Source organism: Photinus pyralis, unplaced genomic scaffold, assembly GCF_008802855.1.
Source record: "Photinus pyralis isolate 1611_PpyrPB1 unplaced genomic scaffold, Ppyr1.3 Ppyr1.4_LG4, whole genome shotgun sequence".
Taxonomy (NCBI): Eukaryota; Metazoa; Arthropoda; class Insecta; order Coleoptera; family Lampyridae; genus Photinus; species Photinus pyralis.
The window spans coordinates 29,239,345-29,259,936 of NW_022170511.1; the positions used below are offsets into that span (position 1 = coordinate 29,239,345).

The window sequence follows — 20,592 nt, forward strand, 5'->3', positions numbered from 1 at the left end:
TTCTTTTCATCTTTTCAATAGCATGAAGAAGTTTGGAATGGTTTTATTATTTTAGAAAATATATTTTAGAAAATATATTTTAGAAAATCTTAAATAAAACAAAAAAAAAACATTTAAAAACACAATAGTGTAATGTGATGAGGAAAGGTTGTCGATTTTGCAACATTGAGCAATTATATGAACTTCCGATCGTTCCATTCTTTCTCAAAAACTTTAAGAGGACATTTGTATCGTACAAAGCTGCAGTTATAGACATTTTATTTTATTTAATTTTATAGTTAATAGTTATTTATTATACAAGACGATATAAAGGGATATTTTGACCATTGAGTGAAAGATGTTAATTCACGAGTGGTTAGTTTCTCTTTATCGTTTGTATAATACGAGTACAAAACTTGATTTTATAGCAGAAGTCATATGAATCATTGTAAAGCTTCTGACAATTCTGAATTTAATTTAGAAACGTAAAAAATAGCAAGCTTAGGTTTTGCCGTCGCGATTGTTTCCATAGAAACAGAATTGTCATGAATTCTGAACGTCATTTTATATCGTGCATTTCAAATAAGAATGATAGATGTCATTAGAATGCACAATCATTTGTTTCATTTTATCTACACTAACGGTTAAAGTGATGACTTTATCTATCCTTACGGTTAAAGAACGGGTTAGCTTACCCACTCAAACCTATTAAAATGTCAATTTAACATATGTTATAAAATAAAGGGATTTAAATTTTCTATCCTTCATTCAAAACTTCAATCAATGCTGCGATTAAGATAAACTAGGTTTGGCATCATACTCTAAATTACACGCGTTTGTGAAAGCTTCAAACAAAAGATAGGTACAAGCCAAAGAAATCTTTTGCATTTGCAGAATGAGAAATGATAGGATTTTTTTTTCAGTTCCAGATGTCAGTTTCATAAGTCATACTTGAAGTAACATTCTACTTAGCAACATTTAAGAGTCTGCACCCAATGTAAATTTCCATAAGAGCGCTTGTCATAAAAATTCGATCATTTTCATATTTTGTTAAAAGAGCCAAAATATGAAAATAAACTCATGCAGTTTTTAGACATGCTTTCAAAAAAATTATCGGTAATTTTGATGCACTTGTGCAATTACCTACGATAATCTTTTTTAACTGCAAAAATTATTTCTTCACAGCTGAAAGGTTAACAACCATGGTCACCGTGTGTTTGCCCAAGTGAAACACTCTCGAGGTTTCTGATTAGCACACTATTCGTATAAGCTATGAAATCTTATACATTAAAAACGTCGGTTTTCATTATTAGACAATTTACGTCAAAGTGAATTTGCGATCACATTTTCTAAATACCGATGACATGCAAAGTTATCGACCGGCACTCCACCGCAAGGTTTGTCGGATGATTAGCGCAAGCAACTTAATTTTCCAAATTTTTCGCATATATACTGAATCGAAACTAACGTAGGTAAGTCGACTAATTTAAATGAAACAGAAAATAGTTTGTAGCGGTTTTCTGTCTACCAAAGAAGGAGGAAGAGTTCATAAAAACCTCCACATTATCTAAAAGACCACAAGACTTTGCAATGTATTTGTGAACAGAAAAATAATGAATACAAATATTTATTGCAAATTTATTGATTTTAAATGGAGTGAATTCACATCGACAGAGTAGAAATATTGAAATTTTGTAAGCTATAAGGATAGGTAGACACACATCGAGACGAGATTTCTATACGCATACAAATTATATAATAAATTTTAATACTTAAGTTTTTCCGTTAGCTGTTGGAATACACGTAGGTAGTACAATTAAAACACAATCATCAATCATTCACAAATTTAAAAATTTTACCACAAATAAACACTTGACATAAAAGAAACTGTATAGGTTATATACTTATCTTTCAGTTATTATTTGCAATTATCGAATTGACATAAAAGTGACAGCGAGGACGCTACCGCGACGCCGACGCCCCTAAAACATCTCTGTGAGACCCGGATGCTGCGAAGGGCGCGGGTGAAAGAGTACACCCCTTGCTCTCTACTCTTTCTCGCCATTACGATGGCAATGCTTCACGTGACATGTATTATGCTTCGTACCCTAAGTAGAATACTATGTTCGTTTAAATGCGACAAAATTTGGTTAATTTTTTAATTACGTTAGAATCGTTTAACTTTTTGGCCAAAAATATCCTCGCGAGTAGGTAGTTGCTGACAACACAAGCCGGTTTTGCTTTCAGTGCTTTACCACTTTACAATTCGTATTTCCCCCACACATTTTAAATGATGGTTCAAATACCTTAAGAAGAAAGTGCAACTCGTATTGATCCAGCTGATCACAAACCTTCCTTGTTAGGGTAGCGAAGATAGAGGACATGTTGGCAAAATTGAACGAGGGGAAACGAGTTTGAGCAACGTAGGGAATTATATACGGATAGGGACGTCTATTCAACAACTCTCAACCTTAGAACTTAATGGTTGTCAACACTGAGCAGCTATATGTCACATCCAATCTCTGAGCAAATTAATTTTGTATAAGCCTCAACATTACTTTTATTCCTAATTTTTAATATTAAATTATAGTGGAGCGAATACTAAACGCGCCCCAGTTTTATTCGCATCATTCCAAGTTTTTCGCAATTCCGATGATTATAAAATTTCCGTTTTGTTACGCACCCCGCCGAAAAGTCAAACGTTAAGAAAAATGATAGCATTGTGCAAAATGACGCAGAGCATGAAGCTTCATGAAGCCCAATTTTAATAATACATAAATAACCATTTTTCTCTCTGCAAGTTTGATATTTTCTGAAGTTTCCCATCATGTATCATGATGGAACGCCATTTGCATTTTATTGAAATACAGAAGAGGGCTGAATTTCAAATATTGTTTGTTTTCTGAAAATGTAATATAAATTTCATTTTATAAAGGTTTGTAGATTTAATACATAAACGCACGGTCTTGCAATGTCATTCTAACGCATTCGGTGTCAATATTTCTTATTAGAATTTCTTCCAAGCACTCTATTTTCCAGACCTTAGTAGGCACATATTTAAATGTCTACTATTCTTTCGTTTGCACTCTGCAGTTATGGCATTCAAATTTAGAAGCTTTAATTTCGCCAATTGCCACGTATGCGCCATCTCTGTATAAAACCTTACGCTCGTATTCTGGGGTTTTACCATTTTCAATGTCTTCTAATTTGAATAGATTGGATTATTTATTAATTAATGTACGATACTGATTGACACCCTCTCATATTTTTGTTATAGGGTCTCTAAGTTTTTTTTCATATTGTCATCAACCATGAAAAAGTGGAATGCCCTTAAAACAACTGCAATAAAGTTACTAATCCCAATATACTATACCTGCACCTAAGATATAAAATGTCTGGTGCATTCAAAATGTTTCATATTAAAAAATTCCAGTTAAATTGTATTACAGAATTGTATGTGAAACCATTCTAGATGTTTAATTTCGACTGTGTAGATGTCGCTACATGTTTGCATGTCCCATTTCAATTATATGATCGCTTTAAACTTTATCAACTGTAATTCACCCCCTTCTATGCATTATTTCCCTATACCTAAATATGGGCAATTGATAAGTCTTTATCTGAGAATTATGCCAAAGGCCTTAGACAAAATCTCTGTTAAATTGAAATCAATTAATCTTTTACCAAGGTATTTTATTTTAAAAGTTAATAAGACAATCTCGCTATTAAATAAGCTTACGTATGTAGGTACTAGGTGTAATCCTCAAAAAAATCGTTTGCCATAAATCGGTTTAGAAATAAAAAACGAGCACAAAGCACTTTTCATTCATTCATTTGAACAACACCTGAATTTACTACGATCCATCTCTGAAAATCACCGACAACAAACTGATCCCTGCAAACACCAGTGGTTCAAGCAATAAAAGGGATCATTTTGAATCAGTGTCAAGTGAATAAAATTTATAGTCTGCTTGCTGCAACTGTTCTTTTCTAACAGAAGCCCTTCTCCCATATAACACATTAACAAACTTCAACAGGATCAATAGGGTAATTTTCACGTACGTGTCTCATTCGGTGCCGAATCTCTTGCCATTGCTCATTTTATCGAATAGTTATAAAGCCAGTTTCTAGTAAAATACGTAATCCGTTAATCAAAATGTGGACTATTTTGTAATGTAAACTTTCCCATACACGTAAATAACAAGTAAACTTTCACCGCGTTTCCACGAAAATATCGCAATTGAAAGTTTGTAGGTATACCTATAAAAAGACGGTATTAAAATATGTCGAAACTGGTATGTTGTTTGACATTTTTTAGGTACCTAATTCAAGAATCAAAAATGCTAACAGAAAAACAAATGTTTTGTAAAATTCCATTCTGATAATTAGGTATTGCTGGGATGTTTCAATCAATTAAGAACATTTAGTCAAACAAGTATTTCTGGGAAAAGAGGTATGTATGTAAATTAGGAAAAAAAAATAAAGTTACACATGCAACTAACCTCAGAACTGGACAATTACATTTCTCTAAGACACAAACTACCCAACACAGAAAAATTGAAGTCGAAGACCATTAATAGGTAAAAAAATAAAAAATTGGCACCAATAACAAATTTTCAGCCCATTTCCCAACCAAGTTGGTTGTGCCATTGCAGCAACTTTCTCTGTCCGTCCGTCTGTCCGTCCTTACAGTTTTCAATAAATCAGATGTGCGCATGCGCAATGCACTTTCTTATTTTTATGGAGATATTTCTTTGAAATTTTAACCAAAGAATCTTTTAGTAAAAGAAAACGATCCCATATTGTAAATATCAAATTAATCTGCTTATGCGCAAGATGCACAACAACAACTGTCTCATTTCTCGAGATATCTTTTTGAAATTTCAATCAGAAATGCTTCTAGTTTCTTCTAGTTCCTTATTTATAAACATATTTCTGTGAAATTTTAACCATAGATGCTTCTAGTTTGAAACTTTAACCACAGATGCTTCTAGTAAAGGCAAACATATCGCATATTGCAAAAATAAAATGCGCGTAGATGCCAACTTTCTTATTTATTGACCTATTTCTTTGAAATCTTAACTATAGATGTATATGGTCACATCTACAGCAGTGTTACATATAAGTATGTAAAAAAATTGGGTGGTATTATTATAGGGGTCAACAATTTCAAAATTTCTAAGTGGGGGTGTCGGAAGAAATTATGATTTCGACGAAATTCGGTATCTGGGGGTTTTTGAACATGAAAATCACGAATCTGAAATTAGTTTTTAAAAGTTCGAAAAAAAATCCACTGCCATTCTTGGCCGGGCCAAAAAAATGGAGATAATTCCACAAAATTTTTTGTTAACTAAGTATATGGGAAATTATATGACTCACTACTAGGCGGAGAACACTTGGTGACCCGAAGGATCAATCTTCAAATGAGCATAATTTTTGTTTGAAAGCTGATTTTGAAAAACTGTTCAACAATTTTGTTCCTCATCAAGTATCTACACAACAAATTTCGTGGAATTCTCTCCTATTTCGTTAGCTGGCTAAGAATTACAGTAGAATGTTTTTTTTTTGAATTTCCAAAAACTAATTTCATATTCGTGATTTTCATGTTCAAAGACCCCCGGATACCAAATTTCTTCAGATTTTTTTCACACCCCCATTTAGGAGTGCGCTTTTTCGTGGGGGGAGTTTTGAAAAAAATTTGCAAAATCGGAATGGACATACTTGCCCCAAAACCTATTCAAACACGTGCCACGGTTGCCGAGAAAAAAAGAAATGCAAATTTCACCACTCTGCTTCCTGTGCATCAAGCCAATGTGTTTTGCCGTTTGCCCTACGAAATTGGTAAATAATCTTCCCGATGTAATTAGGACATTAGGATTATGACGTCAAGAAGTTTTCACCTAATTGCGTATTCTATATTCGACGATATTAGCATTGAATAATAATATTATTCAATGATATTAGGTAATACTTGTAATTACAGAGCGGAAAGTTACTATGCAATATGCAAGCTAGTATTAACTTTACCGACCTTGAGTAAACGTGTTAGTTTTACTTAGCTACGTGTTATGGTTTCTGAAGGAAAAATTAATAGAGAAGGCTCACATTTTAGGAGTTTTGGACCCATCTTTAAATGCTTGTCGGTTACATCCTGTATAATAAAGTGTTGAAAATATCACTTAAATGTTATTGGTCTTACTTTTAACTTGGGAATTTATTAAAAAAATTTCCCATTTCTGTCATTGTAAATCGCATTATAAATAATGGCGCCAAAGCGAAATCTACTACGGTTCTAGAAGAATTCATACCATCGAAAATAAGTTAGGGCATAAATTTTCTTATAAATAAGAAACTCAGCATTCCGCAGTCTGAGCATACACACCTGATGCTTAAAATATGCGATATGTTTGCTTTTACTACAAGAATCTGTGGTTAAAATTTCAATCTCTATAAATAAGAAAGTTGACACTGCACAGTGCGCACGTCTGATTTTTACAGAACGCGATATGCTCGTTTTTAATAGAAGCATCAGTGGTTAAAATGTCGAAGAAATTTTTACATAAATAAGAAAGCTGACATTGTGCAATACGCGCATTAAATTGGACGGACGGACGGACGGGGAAAGGGGCCATAATAGCGCTCTCCAACATGAGTTGCCATACCATAAGGTCATTGACCAGGACAATGTATCCGTCCAATTGTGAATTGGCATCAATTTTGAGCAAAAACGCTAGTGAGATAAGACATATAATTTCACATTTCTCTAAAATTTTAAAATTAATGAACTACTTTTGGTTCTTCGCCGAACTAAAAATATTAATTTGGGTTGATGAGTTTTACATACTTCTATGACACTGGAGGATAAAAATAAAGAATGTTTTATGGTTAGCTAGCTTACAAGATAGTTACCCAATCGCTTGCAAAGTATTATCCAAATTATTTAGGTTGTTTGCTAATTAATTGATGATGATTGGGCACAACTCTTGTGCGGATTTTTTTAAAAATCCAATAACAATCCGTTCTTGTTATATTCCTACAGATAGGGGTCGGCTAGATGTTCCATTTTCTCTTTAGAAGTACTCTCCTTCGACACTCCATTCTTGAGATATTTGCCCTTAAAGTATTGAAATCACTAATGGATACATTTTTTGCAAGTTTTCCAACTCATATTAGAAGGCGGTATTATGGCAACTCTTCGTCCATGCGCATGCGCAGACCGCAATGTCAACTTTCCTATTTATCGAGATATTTCTTTGTAATTTTAATCACAGGCGCTTCTAGTACGGACAAGCATATCGCATATTGTAAAAATCAGGTGCAATGTGCGTGGCTAAATTTCGCAATGTCATCTTTTTATTTATGGAGATATTTTTTGGGACATGGTTCTAGTAAGAGAACCATATTGTAAAAATCAATCCGCAAACTTAGATGCTTGTTGTCCTCAACCCTCGGGATTAACACACACTCTTTAGTACCTTGGTATATGATATACTATTTTACCCGCATTTACAGGAGACCCATATCTATAATTTTTTACGACATTGCTGACAGCTGACAGGCATAAACGGACAGAAAAAACTATGTACGTGCATTGATTTCGGCACAATACACTCTAAAAGAATGTTACCAATTATTACTTGACTATAGAGCTTGAAGATCTTACGAAATCATATTAAAAGGCAAATGGTAAAGTGCAATACACGAAATTTAGAGTAGTGAAGGATTTATTAAATTTATTACTACCACAGAAGGTATATGGTAGTGTCTGCCGGCAATATGTCTACAGTCGACGTTCGGTTCATAGCAAGCTATTCGATACAGTGGTCATCGTCTGAGTAGTCTCCTCATGGGGTCAACATAGTGGATATTCGGCATAGTGCCATAGACCCAAGGACTACCCTCCAAATATTCCGAGAAAATAGCGACGTTATATTTAAAGGATAAATCTGAGCAATACAAAAAATACAATACATTTCTCTCAATTTATTTTGTTAGTTTTTTCTTAAAGACATTTATTGATATTTCCCATTGCAGTAATGATAACTAATTGTAAAAAACAGCGACGCATACCAAAGGGCTATATAAAAAACCTTAGTACTACATCAAAGACAGATATCTGCAATTAGAAGTACGTTTAGCACATTCCCCCAGAATACTCGCTTTCCATTCACAGTATGCGAGCTAATAAATGCATGAACTAGAAATTAAACCGAACAAGTGCTTCGCAATTCTTGTATGTAAGTACGTACTTACAACAATTACAGTTCGCGGCATGTCCATTACGCAATAAAGTTAGCTTTTCCACAGTTCAACATATCGACTTCATTGAGATAATTTTGAAATCTATGAATACTATTTGAACATTTTCGATATACTAAAAGTTGTAAGCATAGTGTACCGAGCTGAAACCCTGTGAGTTAAGGGTGGTTGGGTTGCAGCCGTCCTCGATCATCAATCATTCTGAGACAATCGCGCGGCGCACAGCTGTCGCACAGTCCGACACGCCGTCAGCCACCGGCCTACTGGGTTTATATTGGACCTATAACTGCAACTTAACTTCGTCTCTGAATTAAACGTTTTAATCTGATATAAACACACTCTAAATAGGTTACATAATTACTTTAGATAACCTGCACTATCACACTACAATTTTACCGTTATCTGATGCCATTGCGGAGACCCATTCGACCATTGAGCTGTGCCACCTCTTGAAGCGTGGTAAACGCGATTAATAAAAATTCTTCATCTGTTAATTCAGGCGTACTCTCTTAACTAAACAGCTCGGCTAAAGGCTGGTACGGTGTGGCAACTTTTAAAAAGGTAGATTAAAACTATTTGTAAACCTTTTAAGCTGTCAGAATGTCATTTATCAAACGTTTCGCTTTCAATTCTTAACTTTTCCTATTTGATCTCTTATTGTTCCTGGAAAGGCATTCACCGCTCAGGTCACTTAGATAAATGCACAATTGTTTCAATTGCGGCATAATTCTAAGCAAATAATCCTTCAAACCAGATGTAAGTATTGTCACTATTTATATAGGAATTTGATCATCTATTTACAAGGGGGTGCTGCCATGCAAAGTGTTCCATTCCACTTGATTATTTTGATCAATACTTGACCTACCATTTTGTTGATTATGCAAAAATACCTGAAAGCTGAATAAAACGTGAATACGGAGTGTATACGTTCGGAAACTTTTTTTAAATTACGGAAATCTCTAATTACACTTCGTGGAAGGATTTCGATCTGAATTTCAGAAATCCAACTCAACCTATGCTTTAAATATTTGGTACCTGCCTTTACCCTTGGTAAAAGTCACTTCATGCAAAAGACATCACAATAATAAGTCGCATGTAGGCCATTTATACTCCTACTCGATTTTATGCTTCATGTCATGATAGACATTCTAATGAAAGGTCTCAACACAAGGAACTAATTTACACCAACCACCGTCTTCCTCCTCGATCCTTTATCGTGTTCGGTTATAATTCTTCATATCTTAAGAATGGAGCGTCGCAGAAGGGTACTCAAACAAGGCGCTTGGAACGTCTGGAAGATAAATATTAATTGGTGATACGATGGGTCGGAGGGGAGTACTCCCAAAGGCAAATCTTGCGGAATTTTAGGAAGAGGACGCACGTCTTTTTGTAGCACAAAGAAAGAAATTAAAATCTCGTACACTGATATACAAATTGCAATATGTGATCGTACAACAGTTTAAATTTCCTAGATAATTGCTAAATTTGGTTCCAAGCCCAGCAAATATCAGGTTTTGACACCGGAAATAGTACATCAAAAATAAGTTCCAATTGATGACTAAATATTCTAAAAAAACTTGTAGAAACAATCCCGCATTGCAGTATACGAGTGTACTATGTCCAATTGATCCAAGATAAGGCAGATGTCTATCATGGGGATCTCGGAAACCATAGAAGATACGACGATGGTCAAATTAGGGTAAAGAGGCGCAATTAAAGACGTGTTATCATGCTTTAAAGAAAACCAGAAAATTGCGATTGCTTCTTAAGATCTTCCAGAAAAACCGAAATTTGCCGATTTTGTTTTTATACTTTGCGACGTTATTTGAACAGATAAAAGAGATAAACACTTTCTCATTGCCACTTTTTGCGCTCTGCAACACCGTTGAGAGATTTTCAACACAACGTTCTGTTTCGGAGAAATCATCACCATCAAGTTTACTTTTTATATGATCTGTAAAAAAAGTAGAGACTGTATTGAGTAGCATTTTTTTATCACGAATCCAACGATGTATGGCACACACAAAAAAACAAAAGTTGGAAACCAGGTTCCGCGCACAACCCCTAATCGTTAGAGAATACCTGTGGGATAAATGGAAAATATTTCCATACGATTCGGGCGTTGTGCGCAGGTGCATTGTCCTGTCGAAACTAAGTTTCCAAAATTTGTTTTTTTGTGTGCCGTGCATCATTGTATTCGTAATAAAAATTCTATTCAATACAGTATGTACCAGGGTATGTACTTGTTTTGGGCCATATAAAAAAATAAAGTTGATGATGATTTCTCTTAAACAAAACTTTGTTCTTTGAACTGTATCTTGTAGAGCTCAAAAAGTAGCAATGAGAAAGTGGTTTTTGTTTTTTTGTATCTGCTCAAGTAATAAGAAAAAATAAAAATGAAATCTGCAAATTTCGGTTTTTCTGGCATATCTTCGGAAGCAATCGGAATTTTGTGGTTTTGTTTAAAGCATAGTAATAACTCTTCAATTATACAAATCTATTCTCTAATTTGACCGTCAGCATATCATCTATCGTTATAGAGATCCCCATGATACACACCCTTATCTTGGGCATAGTGTGTAAGTGTCCCAACGAAAATTTGTAGGTTTTGACCAAAGTCGATTTTTATATCGAAGGGGATAATACTTATCCAAAAATAATATTTGAAACTTTAACCCTGTACTATGGGTTACAATTCTGTCGCAGATTCTAATGTAACGATGGATCAAACAACTGTTTCTGGTTAGCTTTCTAGAAACCGCACTTTCAAGTTCAAGTTAAGGTTCTCAAGTAAATTAATGAAAGGTCAAACAGGTTTAAACTAACGCTTGAAATGGCCTCCACTTACTTCAATGCAAATTTAGAATCGCAGGTTTTACATTTCTCGAGACCTCAGGAGTTATTGGCAGGCATTCGGGTATAATTTTTGTCGAAGCTCAACCAATTTTCCTTGTATAGTACTTGGATTGGATAACATCACTCATACAGATCCTAAACCAGACGTACGTGCAATATCGGGGTACTGGGTAGTGAATGCACAGTACGTGGGCTGAGAATCCAGAAACTGGTTCAAGGAATTAATAGTAATATCTTCTTTGCAAATTAATACCTACTGCAGAACCAACATGAACGAAGAACGTCTGTTACTCTATTCCTCGGTTTCATCGTCTGAATTCTATTACTGGTACTGTCGTGATAGATACTTAACGATTTTCTTCAAAATTCCAAACTTAACTACCTTACAAAAATTTCTTCTAATCTGTCTTCTCCGTTCCACCTTGGTTTCCAATTCTCGACCTTTGGTTCACAACACTTTTTTTCCTATTTATTTCCTCTCTTTCTCTTGTATAGCTCAAGATTTTTGGACTGTAGGTACCGCAAGGGACTTCGGTTTCTCAGTCAATTTATGGTTTCATTATTCAGTATTAAAAGATTTTGCGACGAGTAACCTGCACCTGAAGATATGCCTTCAAAGTGTATCAAAGGTGCTCCTCCTACCCGAAATGAATTACTTTCCGAGATGCTGCTTTTACGAGTGAGACGTCAATAATCTCGAAAAAATGATGCTACCCACAGGAATCTATCCAATTTTTGACTTCTCCGAAAAAACGGAAGCGTTGCTCAGCTAAAGGGTGTCCATTTACCGGAACAAGTGATAGTTGGGACGAGCAATGTCTGAACTATACGGTGGGTGGGGTAAGACCTCCCATTTGAGCGATTCCAAATAAGTTTTAACTGGTTTTGCAACACATGGCCCATAATACACTACACCCAACTGATCCCACCAGATACACAGCCTGAGCTTCGAACCATATGAATATTTGGCTACATTTCCCTACAATTTTTTACTCATTGAGTTATAGCCAGTCACAATACGATGCAAAAAACCCTTCTTTTTTGGCGATGGAGCAGCTGTTTCCACGTGAAAACACGTCGTTCAATATCTCTTGGTTTCAATTCGTATTGGACCCAATTTCTTTGCTTTTAAATCATTCCCATAGCTTTCAGACATTTTTAAATGGCTTGTTGAGTGACTTCCAATATTTCTTCTCTAAGTTCTTCTGGCGTCTGACATGAGTCTTCAATCAGTAATGCCTCAAATTCGACAACGTCTGTTTGGCTGCCCAGGACGTTTTTTTGTTGTTAACATCAAAATCGCTATTTTTGAATCGTTGAGCATTGGAAACAATGTGTTTTTTTCGAAACTCTCCATCCCAGCGCACATAATAATTTATTTCTTCTACGATCTCCCTGAAAATGAGGTCATACCGTATAATTTAGAGGCATGATATAGTACCCGTGTGTCATGAAAAAATTTAGAATAGATAATGTACGTTTGGAAGTGATAAATTATCTACAAATGTTAAATGTTGACAAACAGACGTCGTTTTGGGTTTTGTCTTATTTTCATTTCGAAATATATGGAGGTCATAGAAAAAGTATGGTACAGAAATCGTTTGTAATTTGCGTAGGTACTACAGGCACAGATTTAAAGTGTTTAAATCTGTGCTACAGGTTCGTAGAATTCGTGCACTCATTCTCGCTGCTGTTATAAAGAGACTATTAAAACCATTCAAGAGAAAAACCTCAGAATTTTACTGATAAGGTCATAAGTTTAAAAAGTTATCGATGACTATGGCTTCCAGGACATTCGCCTTATATTCCAAATTTTGCACTCTTAGATTAAGATGATGACCTGAAACTCGTTGTTTTTGACTGATGAAGAACTAACTACCAAACGAATTTGTTTGGTATCTGTTTATTACACAAGAGGTGGAATAAGTGTGTAGAGGTTGAAAATTGTACATCATTCTGTCGAAGAATAAATAAACTCTTTGTATTGGAGAGTGTCGTTCGATTCTGGGGGCCAAATTGTGTCTGCAGTTCGCAAATGGAACAGACAAGATATTAATACAAGTACAACGATAGTGAAACACGTAGGTAAGTAATGCATTTTCTTTTGATTTGTAGAGCGCATTTGTTAGTTTTATTTAAGAAAACATACGTCACAGGTAAAACAGTAAGGTTCAAAGTTAATGTTTGTTAGTGTTACTGTTTTGTTAGACACATTTACTTTATTGCTTCATGCACTGGAGGAAAGAGAAAACTTTTCTCTGTTTCCCAAGGCCATACATTAACCAAAGTCTATTGGAAATGGCAGTCTATTAATATATCAATTGATTCAATTTCAATTGGATGTCATTTAGAGTGACTTAACGGATGGGTATCTGTTTACGCGCTGGTACCTATAATTATATCGAAATTAAAATAATACCTATAAGCAACATGCATTCACGTACAAGATGCGTAATCCTGGTATATAAATTCGACACTCTATGTAGGCACACAAATTTCCCAAATAAAATTAAATCATCATTTATTGACCTTATTTGAAGCAGCAGCAACGAATCCTATTTTTTAGTCACACTTTTGTATTTAAATTCGTATGAGACAGACAGTGGCAAATACATCGTGCGGATGAATTGATTTGAGTGATGGCCGCTGCGCGATCTCCTAACCGCCGCCATATATCATCCCTTACAGTAGGGTGAGTGACGTCACCACAACTCCTGCTTGTCATCGGGTCGTTGCATACACAGTTTATTATTTTATTGCATGTTCATTGTTTTGGCAATTTATTTCATCTTGTGTTTGTTGCTAAACCTAAACCCTAACTCTTTTTTTCTGTAGATAGAGATGGTTACGTAAGCATTATAATCACTCAGTTCTAATGTGCTTAGGTTCAAGACTGAAATCCGGAATGCATCCGGATTTCTAGTTTATTTTAAATGCGGTTCACATTGAAGAAAACTTGACATAAATTTTCCATCGCGTTTATCGAGAAAATACTGCAGTCATATCAATAAGATTTACAACATTTATAGATTAAGATAAGAACTTTTCAAATCATACATCCGCAATTGTCGTTTTTTATAAGTATGCAAAATATTTCACTTCAGCATAAAGAAGACGAAGGGTGAAGCCAGAGAATCACGGAAGGACGAAGTCAGGACAGGCTGCGTTGCTTCCTGAGGATAATAATCTCCTGCAGGAGACGTCAGGAAATGAAAATACCCCAGTTTAATTTAGATAAAAGCATGTGTTAACATTGTGAACTAATATTATACTTTCCATATTTTAGTGTAGATGCCTATCGAATAACTAGCCTGGATCGCGATATTAGAAAATTGGAAAATTTTAACTCGAGCTGTCTGTCGTAGCGTGTCAAATTCCACCGTCCAATCACACGATGCTAGGGTCGATAATTTAAAACTTACTTACATATTCAGTAAAATTGTTTAGTGTTTTACAACGTTTCCACGCCACGCGGACTATGGCTATGGCTAATTAAAGATTCAGATTGTTATTTATTCAATGGCTATACGTAATACGTATTATTTTACAGACAGCAAGCAATTCGACACCTCATACATAACAACAGACCATCGATTTGAGTGAAAAAATGCAATGGGAAATGGCGATCGGGATAAGTTGCATATCTTTTATAATTAATTACTTATATTTTAAAATAATAATAATAATAAACGAAATAAGAATTCACAATTTTCCTCCCACCAACACAGTGACACAAAAGTCCGTACATTCGACTCACGTTGATTAACCGCACTACAATACTGGGTGTTGCCCTAAAGCAAGTTTACCTATGTATAGGTTGGTTTCAAGAATTGTCGTAGTTTCTTGGGCTTTGTGTATTACTTCTATAGGTAACGTCTCCACCACCTCCACCACCAAAAAAACTTTACACAAGGTCACAAGGTGTAACATATAAATAACTATGTAACTATGTAATCTTCGTCTAGTAGCAAGCCTAGTTAGTAACTATCACACTTCAGGAACGTAGAGGGTGTGGTTTTTAATATTTCGACGTGTAGAAAGCAAGATTACTAAAGCTTGAAATCAGAGCTGGGTACTGCTCGCGAGCGTTCCGCTCGAAAAAGCGCTTGCGAGCGATGCGCTCGCTCGCACTTTTCGGAGCGACCGCTTGGTGCTCGAGCACTTTTTTCTGCCGACGAGCGGTTTTTCCGCTCATGAGCGTTTTTTTCCACTCGCAAGCTCTTTTTTCGGTCGCGAGTGCTGTTTCCACTCATGAGCGTTTTTTCCGCTCGCAAGCTCTTTTTTCGCTCCTGAGCGTTTTTTTCGCTCGTGGCGCTTTTAATCGTCCTCAAGCGCTGAAGGATCCAGAGTCGCTCGCAAGCGTTTTTCCCGCTCGTGCCAAAAGACCTGAATTCTGCTGCAAAAATTCAATCGCGTAAGGGTCGCTAAAGACATGTTAGAACCAGTCAACATTCATAAAACGCATTGTAACTGGTAATGAGACATAGGTTTATGAATTTTTTTTCCAAAACTCAAATTACCACTTCGTCCTTCGAGACATCCGTTTTTTAAATCGATAGATAGATGACATACAAAAGAATTCACCGCGAGTACTGAAGTGTATTCCAAAAAATGCGTTTAAAAAATGTTTTGATGATTATGTTAGTTGGTTGGTGTAAGTGTATTATTTCGAAGGGGCCTACTCTGAAGACGATACAATAAATTTGGATACATGCAGATCAGTATTTCATTAGCAAAGTTTAAAGTTATCGATCTCACGAGTAATCTAACTCAAAATACACTAGAGGCTGCACATCTACACTATAACAGAAAGATTTTATTTAAAATTTAAAGTCAATTGTAGTTGCTGAGATCTCAGCCAGCCAGCCATACCGAATATAATAGCGTATTTTTTTTCAAAAATGCGCTAATAAGAAGAACAAAGAAAAAATATTATACGAAAGAAAAATGATGTGCATGGAGAAGATGTAGTAACCGAACGACAATACCAAACTTGACATTGAAGTTGCACCACCACGACCAAATAAAGGCAGACCGCCGAATATAGCAACTTGCGATTGCTAAGAGGTTAAAATTGTTGAATTCGACCGTTCATGGTCACGTGACACGTCTTCGTTTTATTTCGAAACTTGACATATGGGTTCTACATGTTCTTACAGAGCGAAATTTGCTCCGCCGCCTTGACTGTGATATGCTTCCCAAACGTTCAGAAAAAGATCCATTTTTAAAGCGAATCATTACTGGCAAGAGACCATGGAGTAAAAAAGCTGAACCAGCTCTAAGCACTTCGAAGGCTGTTCTTCACAGAAAAAAGATTTATGCTATCTGTTTGGTGGGATTTCAAGGGGATAGCTTCTTTTAGCTTCTACCGGACAATACCAAAATTAATTCTGAAGTGGTCAAATGGACAAATTGAATGATTCACTCAAACCGAAAGGGACAGAATTGATCAATAGAAAAGTTGTAGTGTTCCACCACGATAATGCGAGATCTCACACAAGTTTGTTAACACGCCAAAAGCTTTTACAGCTTGAATGGGATGTATACTACCACACGCAACATATTCTACAGTTTTGCCACCTTTGGACTATTACTTCTTCCGATCTCTGCAACATTTTTTGGACGGGAAAACCTTCACTTCAAAGCATGACGTCAAATTTGGGGCTCGCCATTGGGATCTCCGTAACGGTGAGAGCTACAGTGTAAGTTAAATGGGGGGAAACGCTGCCCCTTTGTTACTAAAAGACGCATTTGAACATTTTGAAAAATTTTTGAAAATAAAACAGATACTTAACGAAAAATTGAACATGTCAAATTTCGTTTTCATTTTCTCTAGCTTAAACGGTTGGAAATGGATGGCTCCCGTTAGCGCCTTCTGTGGGCATTTCTTTTATTTGTCAGAATTCCATAAACCGCTAGATGTAGAAGATACAGGCTACAATTTCTTATAGGCTTATTGGATTTTTATGAAATGAGAAAGACAAGAAAAATCACGAGGTCGCACTCTACATTTTTACATAAATTTGCAAGAAAAATTTCAAAATCAATGTTTTACATTCATTTCTCAACAAAACATTCACTGAGAAAGTATTAGCCTGTAACTTCTACATCTAGCGTGCTATGGAAACAGATTCAGAATTCTACCATTGACGGTGCTAACGGAAACCGTCCATTTCCGATCGGTTAAGCTAGGGAAAATGAAAACGACATTTTCCGTTTTTCGATATCTTAGTTATTTTCAAAGATTTTTTAAAAATTTTAAAATGACTTACCTGAAACATCCACTGAAGAACGTCCGAGCAATGTTAAATATTGATATATTTTGGATGTCTCGTTTTGTGCCAAAGTAACATCATATGAACGTCGGTATTACATCCACTTCATGTAGACGTTCAAGGGACGTTCTTAAATCCACGACTGAAAGTTGTAAATAACGTCCATGGGAAATTATTGTGCTATAGTAATTCATACAAAAACAATCGTATGGCACGAAAGTACAATATAGCTTCCCTTTATAAACAACTATTTAATAGTATATTGAAAGACAAGTGTTACAATGCGACCTATTGTAATACGACTATCTTGTGGCACGAGTGGCGACGCGAAGCGTAGCCACGAGTGTCCGCAAGATAGAAGTATTACAATAAAGCATTGTAACACGCGTTTTTCATACTATTTTTTCTATTTCGGTGCTTTAATTTAATTAAAAAAATCATTATCAGAAACTATAGGGAACATTAGAACTACATGTTTTATGTTGGGAACACTTTTTATGCCGTTAAATTTTAGGTTGGCAGCGTAGTAAGACTGACATTTTGAAGTTCAAACATTGAAGTACCCAACGAAGTACCTATTTGTACTAACTAGTAACTGCCAACTTAAGAGATGAGTTACCAAAAAAAAACGACTATAATCACTGTCTTTGTACAACTGTTTTCGACTTCGGTGAACGAATATTTCTTGATGGTTGTGATTTTGGGGACGCAATTTAAATAAATAGTATGGTAGTATCATTGTATTTCCACTTGACATTATTATTTTCAAACTTTTCAAACTCAGATTGTTGGATCCGAATTAAAATAATACTATATCACAAATGGGAATTGTTGCCAGTTTAACCAGGAAAGTGGCAAATTTTGAGTTGTTTCACGTTACATATTGTTTTTTTTTGTTTAGGATATTATAATAATAAACGATCAAAAGCATTAAAGTTTCATATAAAAAAGTATACCGCTCAATTTTTCGTGCCTGTTAGTGTATTCCCAAGTGCCCAATTGCAAAAAACAGTCTTAAAATCGTCTTCTGTTATAAATGCACCATAACTTTCTCGTGTCTTCTCCTCTAAATATATCAAAAGAACTGTACGTAGTTAAATGCCCTTTTTGTTTTGCTCAGAAAACAGAATCCTATTCATTAAACAAAACTTGTCATTTTACATTTTGTTTACGTAAATAGTCGAGGTAGTTTCTTTGAAAATGATCAAACGTATTTACTTGACGCGTACTCTAAAAATAATTTATTCCAAGAAGTATTTTAGTTAATGCTTTGTAGGTGCGTAACTATATTGGTTAATATATTGTGGGTAACGCTTCCTTTAGTACATGCAACAATTTTTAATTGTTACTGTTAACATATGCAATTTAATAAAAGCATTGGAAAATGTACAAGTTTATTACTTCGCTCAACAATGAAAAGTGTTCATTGTTCGAACCTACTTCGTGATTTAGGTAATAAAATTAATCCAATTGAAATAAACCCATCTGGAAAAGTGAAAAAGGTGCGTTTGTATGCGATATGTTCGTTTCTCAGTCCAAATTTATGTTTGCGATTCGAACGATTTGGAAAGTTTTCGACGAGCATCGAACTTATGCGGTTAAAACTTTCCTTATTTTGCGATTCCAAAAAAATGAGCTTTTTCAGCACGTGGCATATCTACAATTTATTTGTGTGCTATGGATTTGTGTATGGTTACCTATTTATGAACCAATTACTATTAGGGAAGACTATCGAATATATTGACAGAATTCAAGGTCTAGCAGACCACTTCACCATTTCGTAAGAAAATGTTCTGTGTTTGCATATAATTATCGTGTACAACTTATGCTGACTGACTGGTATTAAAGATGATCTTTATACATGCTTGAAAAAAAATGGTACCATGCATTGCGCTAGGTTTACAAATCTCAATCGCAAATTAGCACTAGCCTCTCTTGTAAGCAAGCTCATCAAAAAACTAATGCTTAGTTCCACGGTATAGTGCTACATTTCATTAAAAAAACATTGCTACTTCACTTGGTTTGAAGTATGAGTCCTAATTGGAGAAAGCCATGACCAAGAAACTAAAGAAGTAACTTGTAAAAAATGATCAAAGTCCTCGTGTGAGATCGAAGGGACTTCAGCGCATTTTTGTGTGGCAGATCAGTGTTTTATTAGCCAATATTGACTCCACCATCAATAAGATCTTGCCGAAAGCTACCACGTTCACTTTGTCCATCAATCTTGATCTTGCGGAAAGCTACCACGTTCACTTTGTCACAATCGGAGAAAAACTGTAGAAGAAGATAGATAAAAACTGAAAAATCTCCAGGTTAGTATAATACGCTCGGGGATGGCGTCCAGATGTCGTCGACTCCAAATCTTGTAGCCCCATCCCTAACGTTCTTAATTACACGGCCCCGATAGTTACATGTACACTCCTTGTCTTTTTACAAGCGTTTTTCTACGGGCGCGCATTTACTGCCAGCCAGCCAGCCGACCAGCCAGCCAGCCAGCCAGCCAAAGTGAGATTAAAAGCTACTTTTTACAAAAAAAAATTTTTGCAAAAATGCGCTAAAAATTATTGCTCTTTCCGAGGTACCGTAGAGCGGTGTCAATAATAATCATTTTTTTAATTCGACACACCATAATGCGGGTTTATGTCGTTGACATTTGGACATTTCGTTCTTCTGAATTTCTTAAGAAAGTTTAATTATTCTCTCAAACTAAAAATACTCGCACATTGTTACACTATTGTACCTATGCTCATTGAGATCTCTACCCAACCTATGCCCTAGTTATTATTTGAAAGACCAGTAGACAGCCAGAAATTACGCTTTTGTTTTACATTATATTATAAATTCAACGGTCACAAGGAGTTCAAGTGCCGATTCCTAAGCTGAATATTTCGTTCAATTTTAAGTTGATCTCCATAAGACTGATCTTAAAATGTAGGTAGTTCTTTCCTCTCGACCTTTAATTTTGAGAACTAACGAACCGTCCAACTTATCTTCGTATAGTTCATACAATTTACAGTTTAGTAGAACTTTTAATTCGTAGTATTGCTTCAGATGGAAGCAGGTGAAGGACCACCATGGGGAAAGAAATAATTTTTGGCAATTACATTTCACCACCAACTCAGGCCAAACTCTATACGTTCGAAATTTTAATTAGACCAGCTTTTGATGGTCTTGCGTGTCATTTATTGGCTGCTGGTGTGTTTAGAGACATTAACACTGATAT

At 35.4% G+C, this 20,592-nt stretch overlaps 1 long non-coding RNA gene across 9 annotated transcripts in view; it reads right to left on the reverse strand.

The window, feature by feature from the left end:
- Window positions 1–20,592, reverse strand: part of LOC116169694 — a 34,212-nt gene that overhangs the window by 12,782 nt on the left and 838 nt on the right. Inside the window, exon 1 of one of the 9 annotated variants that reach the window (XR_004145046.1) lies at window positions 3,719–3,843. The exons of the other annotated variants lie outside the window; for them this stretch is intronic. This is a non-coding gene — a long non-coding RNA (uncharacterized LOC116169694). Of the gene's footprint in view, window positions 1–3,718; window positions 3,844–20,592 lie in introns of those variants that run through there. 9 annotated transcript variants of the gene reach the window in all.